Raw genomic sequence first — 9,906 nt, 5'->3', positions numbered from 1 at the left:
AAACCACCCTGTCATCGAAGCCACTAACATCGACACACCTATTGTTGCAGTTAAGAGGACAGTAACATAATCCTTACCCCATCACTGTAACATGCCGTCCTCACAGAAGAAGCTGTGCTCCAGGACTCCGGCATCACGTGGCCTGCCGGAAAAGTCCGCAAACACCCTGTCGTGGACTTTGCTGAAAAGTGCTGTATCTCCTGCTGCCAGTTCCCAGTGCTGTGCTGATAAGTTGGTAGCAACCGATGTAGTAGTGGTAGGCTACATCAAGAACTACACAACTACAAGGCTACACTCCTGCGAGAGGGTGTGCACGCACATGAATGGGTTCTTGTCCACTCACACTCACAGCACTCGACGTCAACTTCAAGAATTGGCGGCCACACATGCAGCTCGTGTTACACGAGCAAACGTCCACTTCCCAGAGCTCGTCTACATTCACACAAACAGGGGGAGGGGATGATGACAAACACGATACAAGTGCCGAGCTACAGCTTCAGCTAGCACAAAATTAGTAACGAGTGCAAAAGCACACTAGTAAAAAAGGTTATGCACATGGCACTTTTGTAGTGGAGCACATCTACAAGTTTTGCGCAACATTATCGCGGCGGACACTAGCTGCAAGGCTGCGCAGTTCCTCCACGTCAAGAGGGTCAGGCGATGAAACATCCGTGCCACTCTCCACACCCTCCACTTGCAGCTCGTTGCCAGATCTGCGGCTCATGTTGTGCAGGACACACGCCACCATCACAATCTGCACAGTCTGCGGAATTGATGCCACGTCAATGAGTATGAGGCGCCGGAACCGTGCCTTGAGAAGCCCAAACGCACATTCAATGGGTACACGCTGCTTGCTGTGGACGTCATTCAAATGTCGCATCCACGGCGGCCAGTTCGGTGTGCTCTGTCGGTATGGTGGCAGCAACTACGGCAGCAATGGGTAAGCAGCATCGCCCAAGATGTAGCCACCTGCATGCGTTCATAAACATGTTTCAAAACCTTCTCTCCGCTGCACTTCATAATGTGGCCCCTACAAGGTGCATCTCATGCTATCGACACTCAAAGTATGCTCACATTATGACCCGTTGCTGAGATTTTGTAGCTAGGACGCCCGGCTATTGAGCCAGGCAACCCGGGCTGAATCGCGGCCGCGGCGCCCGCTTTTCGATGCAGGCGAAATACAAAAACGCCCCTGCGGTCTGTGATATTAGCGCATGTTACCGCATCAGTTGACCAACATTAATCCGTAGCCGTTCACTAAGCCGACCCTTACAACACAGCTCGTGTATCGCTTGGGGACAATGAGCAATTTTATCGTCAAATTCAAATACCCCTTTCGCGCACTGTTCGTCGCGCAATGGTTAGATATTACACGGTAGTACAGTACTGTGATCCTTATATTGCTTGCAGTGACTGCGCACGTGTGCGTCAAGTTTACCGATTTTCTTCCGCACAGGCGTCAAAAAAATGAAACGCGAAATAAAGGGTTCCTTAACGCATTGGTTCAAAAAACCATTTCACAACCAAAGCTGCCGGCACCTACTGAAAAACATAGCACTGTACACAGGGCACGCATTACGTGAATTTCTTACTTTCGCACTTCCATGCAGCATCCTCGAAGAAGAAGCTCTCCTCCAAGACTGGCGTCATGTCCTCACACTACGACGGTGCTGCAATGCGGACATGGCATCCGTCGATGACGCCGATGACATCCGGCATGCCTGCCTCGACTCCGCGCTGGAAATAGAGAGCGCGAAATGCCCGCTTGTTCCGCGCTGTCTCGTCGCCGTCTGGCCAGCGGATCTCCATTGCGCTGATGGAGAGCAGGAAACCGAGCACGCGACGAATCGCGGCGTGGACCGTGGCTTCACACACACCGAATTTGTCCCCGATGGCGAACATCGATGTTTGGGTGCCGAGGTAGGAGAGAGCGATGAGGACGGTCTTCTCGGCAGAAATATTGGGCCTTCCTCGGTGGCTCTGCGGGTAGAAAAGGGACACTTCGAATTCCGCGGTTAGGCCAGCAGATGTCTCGCGCGACAGCCGGAATAACCTCCGGAACTCAAAATCCAGATATACGGGCACGACTGTATCGACGTACAGGGGCACACGGTGCCTATCCACCCTTGCCAAGCGGGCGGCGACCAAGGTGGCGATGAACAAGTCGCCGTCCTCGTCATCTTCGCCGACTCGCAACCTAGCATCCTCACAGTCGGAGTCGCTCGACACAAGCAGGTTGATGGCAGTTGTAGCTAGCACGCTTAGATCGCCCTCCATTTTGGAATGAAGCACGCCGCAGCACGCGGAAGAACATGCGAAAACAAGAACACTTCCCGTGCCCGTGCAATTGGTCCAAGACGGTCCAGGACCGCCCAAACTTCTTGCTCACGTGACCGCGACGTAACTTGTCACTATTTCCTGTCAGAACGGAAGCCGAGACCTGTCAGCAAGCAGTCCGGGACTAGAAAAACAAATGCGGCCACTGCCACTGCCTGGGAATGCAGGAAACCCTTGGTCTGCATTTACGGCTATGTTAGATGTTCTGAGCACGGTGACTGGCTGGTCGTAGGCGTTTAAAAAACGCGTTCTCCAGCTCAGACTCCGGTCAGCATCACGGCGCTAAAAGTGCCGCCAGAAGATATACGGCCCATTGTGCGTATTTTCATAGAACGTGTCCCCCAGAGGGAAATTTCCCCGGGCACTAGCAGGTCAAGGGACACTCTGAAACGGATAAGCTAAGCCTATAAAAATGATGAAAGAAGGCTAGGTGTCGCCCAACGCAGCGGCAGACTAAGGGCAACGACGTAAGATGAGGACACACTAATTATGCCTGCGGTAGTTGCCGACCCGTTCGTAAACGCGAAAGAACTAAAGGACGCCCTTGCTGTCAATGTTCCATGCAAGGCGATACGGAGGAGACTGCAGGAAGAAGGTCTCCACAGCTGCGTGGCGGCCCAAAAGCCGCACTTGACAGATAAACAACACAGAGGAAGTTAGACCTTTGCACAAGCCGTTGAGCAGTGGTGAATGGAAGACTGGGGCGAAGTTGTATTCTCAGACTAAACGACTTTCAGCGCTCACTGGGACATCCAAGGGCGCGTATGGCGACCACACAGCACACAAAGTGCTTGTTTAAAAACAAAGCTCTTTCTGCATTCAAAATGCATCTCTAAACAAAAGTTCAATTCGAAAGCTCAATTTCCAATCCTCTCCGCGCCTAAAATTTTAAATACGGACACTCTCCTTTCCGCGAATTCAGCAAATTTCTAGCATTGACACCCGGGAAACTTTGTGTCTAACTCGTCTATTTCAAATTGCTTTTGGAAGGTATAGGTACTTCCCTTTGCGCTGATTTTTTGCTTCTTTATTATACCATGCCCAAATTATAACCATATTTAATTAGACAGTCCTCGGATTGGGGCCAAGCTCGGTCTTGGTCGATAAACTACTAGCGCTCGCCTCCATACGATGTCGAAGCAAACATTTATTTATATTTTAGTATTATTTAAATTTTTACTCTAAAAGACAAGGATTTGGTAGTACACCCATGCAGGTTGCACCCTGCATACTACTTGGGATATGGTAGGCGTCAGGCTAGGATCGGCCACCCAGGCTTCTATAACGCACGCTGATATTGCATATAGCAAGATTCATAAGTGATAAGTTTCGGAGTACTCCCATGGTGTACTTTTAATTTTTATTTGTAACCTAACTTGTGCTTTGGTTTTGTTTTGTGTAATCATGTGAGCATGCTTGTTTGGTACAGACGCAAATACGTTCGCTTGAGTACGCTGCGGACATAATCTGCATGTGTCGTGTTTTTGCCTTTCCTCCATGCCCTGTCGGCTCTGTTTTAATGATTTCTCCTGCTATTTCCTCGTTTTGAGTAATACATATCTCTCTTACTCGGATAAAACATCATCTTCCTTACTTCTCGACTTTTACGGACCTCGCGGAACACACCCAAAGCATTTTTGTCCAGCGGGCGGTGCTCTGTAAACGTGTGGGGGGATCAACAAGGAAGGGCTCCGCCCGCTTATTCGCATCGAAGGGCCGTTTACATCAGAAGAATACTGCAACATTATCACTCACCGCCTGTTGCCATTAGTTCCTGACGGCCCCTTCCCGCATGGTGACATTCAGTTCCAACAGGACAGAGGTCCAGTCCACACAGCCCGTAAAGTGCAGCACTCCTCGACCGCTACGTAGTGCGCCAGCTAAACTGGCCCCCCAAAGGAACTGACCTCAACCCAATAGAAAATGCAAGGGACCTAATCAAACAACAACTGTGCGCCCGCAGTTATGTTCCCATTACGGCCTACTCCATATGGAATGCAGTGACGGAGGAATAGGAGGTGTTACATGGACGACGGGATGTCATTACATCGCTCTAGAACTCAATGCCACTTCGGATGGCTTAAGTTATCGCCTTGCAAGGATATCTGACAAGTAGCAAGGTTTCTTTGTCCCTGGCATACATTTTTGTAATTTGTGTATAAAACACTTCCAATCCATATTACTTCTGATTCCAAATAGCAATCGTAGTCCACCCAAATATTTTGTCAGTGATCTTAAGATACGGCACTAGCGTAAAGGATGACCACCAAACGAACAGCACCTCAAACAGCTGGGCAAAACGTGTTCGCGCTAGTGATTTCTCCCGTGCACGAATTGACTGTTTGATAGCCTACGCACAGGTGAGTTGTGGCCTCGCAGCTTGTTGCCTATATTACGCGATAGCTTGTTCTCCTGAAAAGTCGGCGTCGTCGTGCGTCACCGTGTGTCAGTCGGAAAAAATGACAGAACTTTCGAACAAAGCTGAAAAAAAAAGAAATCAGTCGGAATCGGGGGTCAAGTTGCGCCTCTGCTGCAGGCAGGCCCGCAATCCATAAGTCACAAAAACTTCAAACACGGTATAGGGGCACATAGTGAACGCGTTGCGGTGTTTGACTTTGTAATGTGTATTGAAGATGTGTACTGATGTTATAGTAGTCAGTAGTTAAAGTAATGAAAGTTTAAAAAATGCACGGAATGAAATGACGGTGTTACGGTGCTTCATTGTACTGAAACAAATCCAGTGCATGTCCGACGATTTGCGTAGTATGTCGTAATATTCAACCTAGATAGCGATTGACATTTGGTGGCTTGTAATGAATAAATGACAAAGAACGAAAAAGGAGAATAAGACACTACTGCATCTACACTTAAGGCGAAGCGTAAGCGTACTTCAAATTCTTTTTTCGCCATTCCACGTTTCCGCGTATATGGGCGACGCTCATTGTTTTAAGTTTGAAGCGCCTTGTATGACTTTGAAAACATAGAGGCACCAGCTCTCGACTGGCGCTCTAAATGCGCAGTTTTCTGCTTTGTAGTACTTTCGTTATTGCTTTATTATGGCCAGATAGGTGTTATAATAAGTGTTCTAAAATTATAATACATCAAGGTGAAAACATTCCAAACACAATGCAGAACTTTATTCACAAGAGTTGTTCGCGGTAAAAAACACCAACTTGGTGATAAGGGTCATAATAATATAAAATGACTATGAATATGTACGAGGTATTGAAACAAGATATTTTACTTTGCGTCGCGTTTGGCAGTCTCGGATATATTCTTTGTTCTGCAAGGTTTATAGTGCCGGAAATCTTTGTAGTGCTTGTTTGTTCATTCTTCAGAGCTGCCGGCACGCCGCTTTATCTCTTTGTGATGCAAGACAAGACCAGATTTATCTCCATTGATCGCATTGATTCGGAGCTGATTCTACATTGTTCCACATTGTTGTAGCAATTCTGCACGCCGTCTCTGAAGTTAGATATCAGCTTTATATTGAGCACTGCCAAGAGCGGTGCGCATTCTGCTCGACGACGGCCGAGCACGCCTATTTTATTGCTACTCAACCGCCGAGTCATTAAGTTTTTGTGGGCACAAGTCAGCCCAATAAACGGATTCTCTTGGAAGCCATTTCAGCTGATTTCCCGCTCGCCGGACTGCAGCCACCACTACGTGACAATATTATTACGCATCATTAAATTTGAAGGAATATTCATAATATACAATTATCCTATAATGAATGAAGAACACTGAGAGTGGATTGCGCTTCAAAAAAGGCTCTACGGCTGTATTGCAGTAAGATATATATGCAAAATACGTAATGCTCTTATCTGCAGTAAGCGTAAATTTGATAACTTGGTTAACCCTGTGGTGCATCAAATTAAGCTGCAGTACTGTAAAAGCGATACCACAAGTATGTTATATAACAAAAAAAAAGTTTTCTTTTAGACGGTAGCAAGCATGTTGTTCGGGTGATGGTGCCTACTTCTGATTGAACTTTTAATAGAGGTAATAATTGATCAATTTATTTGGGTGTTCCTCAACAGCCAGTTGGCCTAAAACGAGCGCACACTAAGTCAGACACAAAGATGTCACGCACACAATAATTAACAAAGACAATTGAAAAATATGCATTTAAAGTGACGCATGAAAACCGGTTCAGACAAATATATCAGTGCTTACAAATGTGGAATTATACAGGGTGTCCCAGTGTCACAAAATTCGGCGCAATTTTGGGAACAAAGAAACAAAAACAGCGCAGCGCGGACGCGTCTCGCCGGCGCTAGCCGAAAGGGGGAGAAGGAAACCCCCGCTGGGCGCCTAGCCTGTGTGCGTGTGCTCTCTCTCCCCTCCACCACCGCTCACCGACGCGGCGTGCGCGGAGGGCATGAGTCATCCACGCCGATTTCTCTAGAACATCCGAGTTGCTTCTACAGCTGACGGGGGGAAAAGGGCGTAGCCTTGCGTGCACTAAGACACGTCCCCTTCGCCCGTCGGCGATGGCACCACGCCAGAACACGCTCGAATCTTCGAGACGCGACCCCCGTAGTCTGACCAATGGGGATGCGCGGCCGGCGAGAGAAAGGAAGCTAAACTACACGGGAGATACTGCGTGTATGTGCGCGCCAACTTTGGCGCGTACAACAAACAGACATGAGAGCGAGCCTATCATCCCCAGGATTCCGGCCCATGCGCCTCGGAAAACCGGTCGCGCCATCTCGCGACAGCCGGCGGCGCGGCGGCGCGTAACTGAATGGCGATGAAAAATAAAAAATCAATATCTCATCACGCATAGCAGTTACAAGCGAGCTCTGACCCTGAGGGGTTAAATACCTCATAAAGTTTCTTTTACTAAAGTTTCATCACTGTGGCTTAAATATTGCGTTTACCCTGCGCGATGAGATATGCTCGCATGATGCCTATGACGAGGTCGCGAAAAAAACCCCACTTGTCCTCACTTGATCACTCACCGCTGCCATGATTTACAATATATCGGACTGCTGTAGGAGCTTTAGGTAGCGAAATGTCCCATCTTTTAATAGATGTATTTTACATTTGAAAGAGGCAGAATTTTTCCCTGGCTATTTTTCTATTCATCATGCATCCTCAGCATCGGCAAGAAACGTGTGGCGCCCTCTCTTGGTGCGTTTGGCTAGGCGCACGTCTACGCTTTTTTTGCTTGCTTTAAGGAGATCAAGTCATGCCTTGTGAATGCGCGCTTTTATTAAAAGTGTCCCCATCGGATGTAGGCACACAAATATGGGCCGCTACAGGAAAGTGCTCGCCATGTATGGGTATTATAGAGGATTATAAGCAAACTCCGGAGCTTTACAGACACATTTACTATTGCAAACGCATACAGTGGCTACTTGAGGATGAGTGATAGTGGAAATGCGTGCGCATTAACTATACAAAGCCACGAAACTTAGGTATTAGCGCATTAATCGCTACATCTTAAAGCTCAATAGCGTTCAGCTCTTCGAAAGTTTAGGCGATGCGGTCAAAACAGTGTACCTCTGTAGTCTCTTTATTGAATATAAAGCTATTTCTGTAAGGGTACAAGACCAATCAAGCCGAATTCGTTTGGCTTCTTGCTGTACTCCTGTCATCTGTACATATATAGATGCCCATAAGCTTGTACGTTGCAAGTACTGCAGGATTCTATGCAAGAAACCTGGTGCTCCGTTTCGTGCCTGTTTCACTAACTCATTGTGCGCATTAGACAATTTTTCCAATGTAACAATTCGTAGTGTGGTAATTCACAGCATTTCTTCTAGGTTGTTAAAGTGCCTCCAGTTATTCGATCATTCACCGTCGCTAAGGGCTTTGCCATTGCCGTAATCGCTGCTAATTTCCGCGTTCATGTCAAAAGTGTGTGCAAACTATGAAGCGATAACGAAAAGTTAATAGAACGGCATGTTGTGAGCTATTCTGACAAATCTGCCATTTGCTGTGCAGGAAGCTACGCCTTTTCCCAAAGCTGCAACCCAGAGGCAAATCCAATTAAAGTTTTATGACTATAATTTGCATTTATTTGAGAAGTAAACGCCAGCCAAATAAGTTCTTGTAGGATAACACGACGTTTCAAAGCCGGCTCTGTTTCTGCTTTAAGGCGGCAGCTGGGCGCTCCATCCGGGCCACTTGCGCAATGCGCCGCTCGCGCTGTCCAGTAGCGACAGGACGCTACGTGCACGCGGCCTAGAATATGCAGTTAATTTACGCGCGTTGTAAATGTGTACAACAATGCTTACGCACTAGCTTGCGAGCGGCGCGAACTTGATACTTTTTTGCATTTTGTGAATTGTGTACAAAGCTTCCCCGTCTTTTCTGCCGGTCGCTTTCCTCTGTACTTTTCCTCGCTATCCTCTCCCTGTGACTTCCCCGGCTCTGAATTCCGTGAATTCCACCGGCTGCAGCTCTCGTGCTTCCTTTTTGTATTTTTTTGTCAGTAAACGATTACTACTACTTCTTGAAGGTGCGACTGCGGGCGCGTTGCGTAGCCTTTTTTAAGTCCACATAAGGTCGACCGCAGGGTCACGTAGCTTAAACCGTGGATGTAGGAAAAAGGAGTGGTTCCCAGAAAACATTCAACATTCTCCTCCGTCATGACTCAAGTAGAAGGCTTCTGCGCAGTTTGGTTCGGTTTCCACCACAATAGTGCCGTCAAAGTCACCCTTGTGGTGGCATGGCTGGGAAGTACGGCCACTGCGCTTCTGTTCATTTGCTTGACATAAGCTTTGTGCTGCTTCACTCTTTCCGTCATATTGTTGGTGTCCCCAGCCTAAGCCTCGTTTACATGAACCGGACTGCGGTAGATCGAATCGGGGGGTCAAGTTGTGTAAGGTCAGCCCGGCTCGACGATTGCGTGTTTACATGAACTAGATTTTAGCGAGTCGAGACCGGTTCAACTGCAGCGACACCAAGCGGCGAGCAGCGCAGCGGGTGAGGGCAGTGGCAGCCTCCAAGATTGCGGCATGGCACCGCTGTCTCGCAGGCGCGATGGCGCAAGCGTAAAAACAGGATCGTAATTTATGCTATCCACTCTCGCTAACCCGACTCTTCGTCTCTATCCGGTTTACGTGCTATCTTCCGTTGGGATTGAGCGAGTCAACCCCCCCCTGCAGCGGAGTTGACTGGACTCACTTCCTCGACTCCCGGAACCGACTGTGCGGTGTTTACATGAAACCAGTAACCGGTTTTCAACTGAATTCCTGAACTAAACCCCTTCAAGTAAACGCCGCTCTAGACACCATGCACTCGAGCAGGGTTTTTGCGTACCACGCCTTGCATCTTTTCTGTACGACGACGGGTCTTCGGGACAGGGGAGGAGACGCCTGATAATGATGTCCGGCTGGTACCCAGTTTCCACCGCTTCCTTTCCGCGAATGCTGGCCAAGGTTTTGCTGACGCCTTTTACGTACAGATTACATACGCGTTTTGCTCATGGCGTGTACTTAGCCTACGCGTAGAATTGTTTTCGTTGCGTTTTTTCCCATAAGGATGTTTTCTTTTGTTGACAAGTTTTAATGGTGCAAGGGCCGCCTTGCACCAAAGAGCGCCATGGAACAGTGTTTT

General features: G+C 48.0%; 1 pseudogene; it reads right to left on the bottom strand.

The window, feature by feature from the left end:
- Positions 1–580: 580 nt before the first annotated feature.
- LOC149344682 (uncharacterized) lies at positions 581–2,277 on the bottom strand (annotated as a pseudogene).
- Positions 2,278–9,906: the final 7,629 nt, after the last annotated feature.

This window comes from Amblyomma mixtum, chromosome 5 (assembly GCF_055824585.1).
Source record: "Amblyomma mixtum isolate Tamu chromosome 5, ASM5582458v1, whole genome shotgun sequence".
Classification (NCBI taxonomy): Eukaryota; Metazoa; Arthropoda; class Arachnida; order Ixodida; family Ixodidae; genus Amblyomma; species Amblyomma mixtum.
This window is presented reverse-complemented; position numbering and strand designations above follow the sequence as displayed.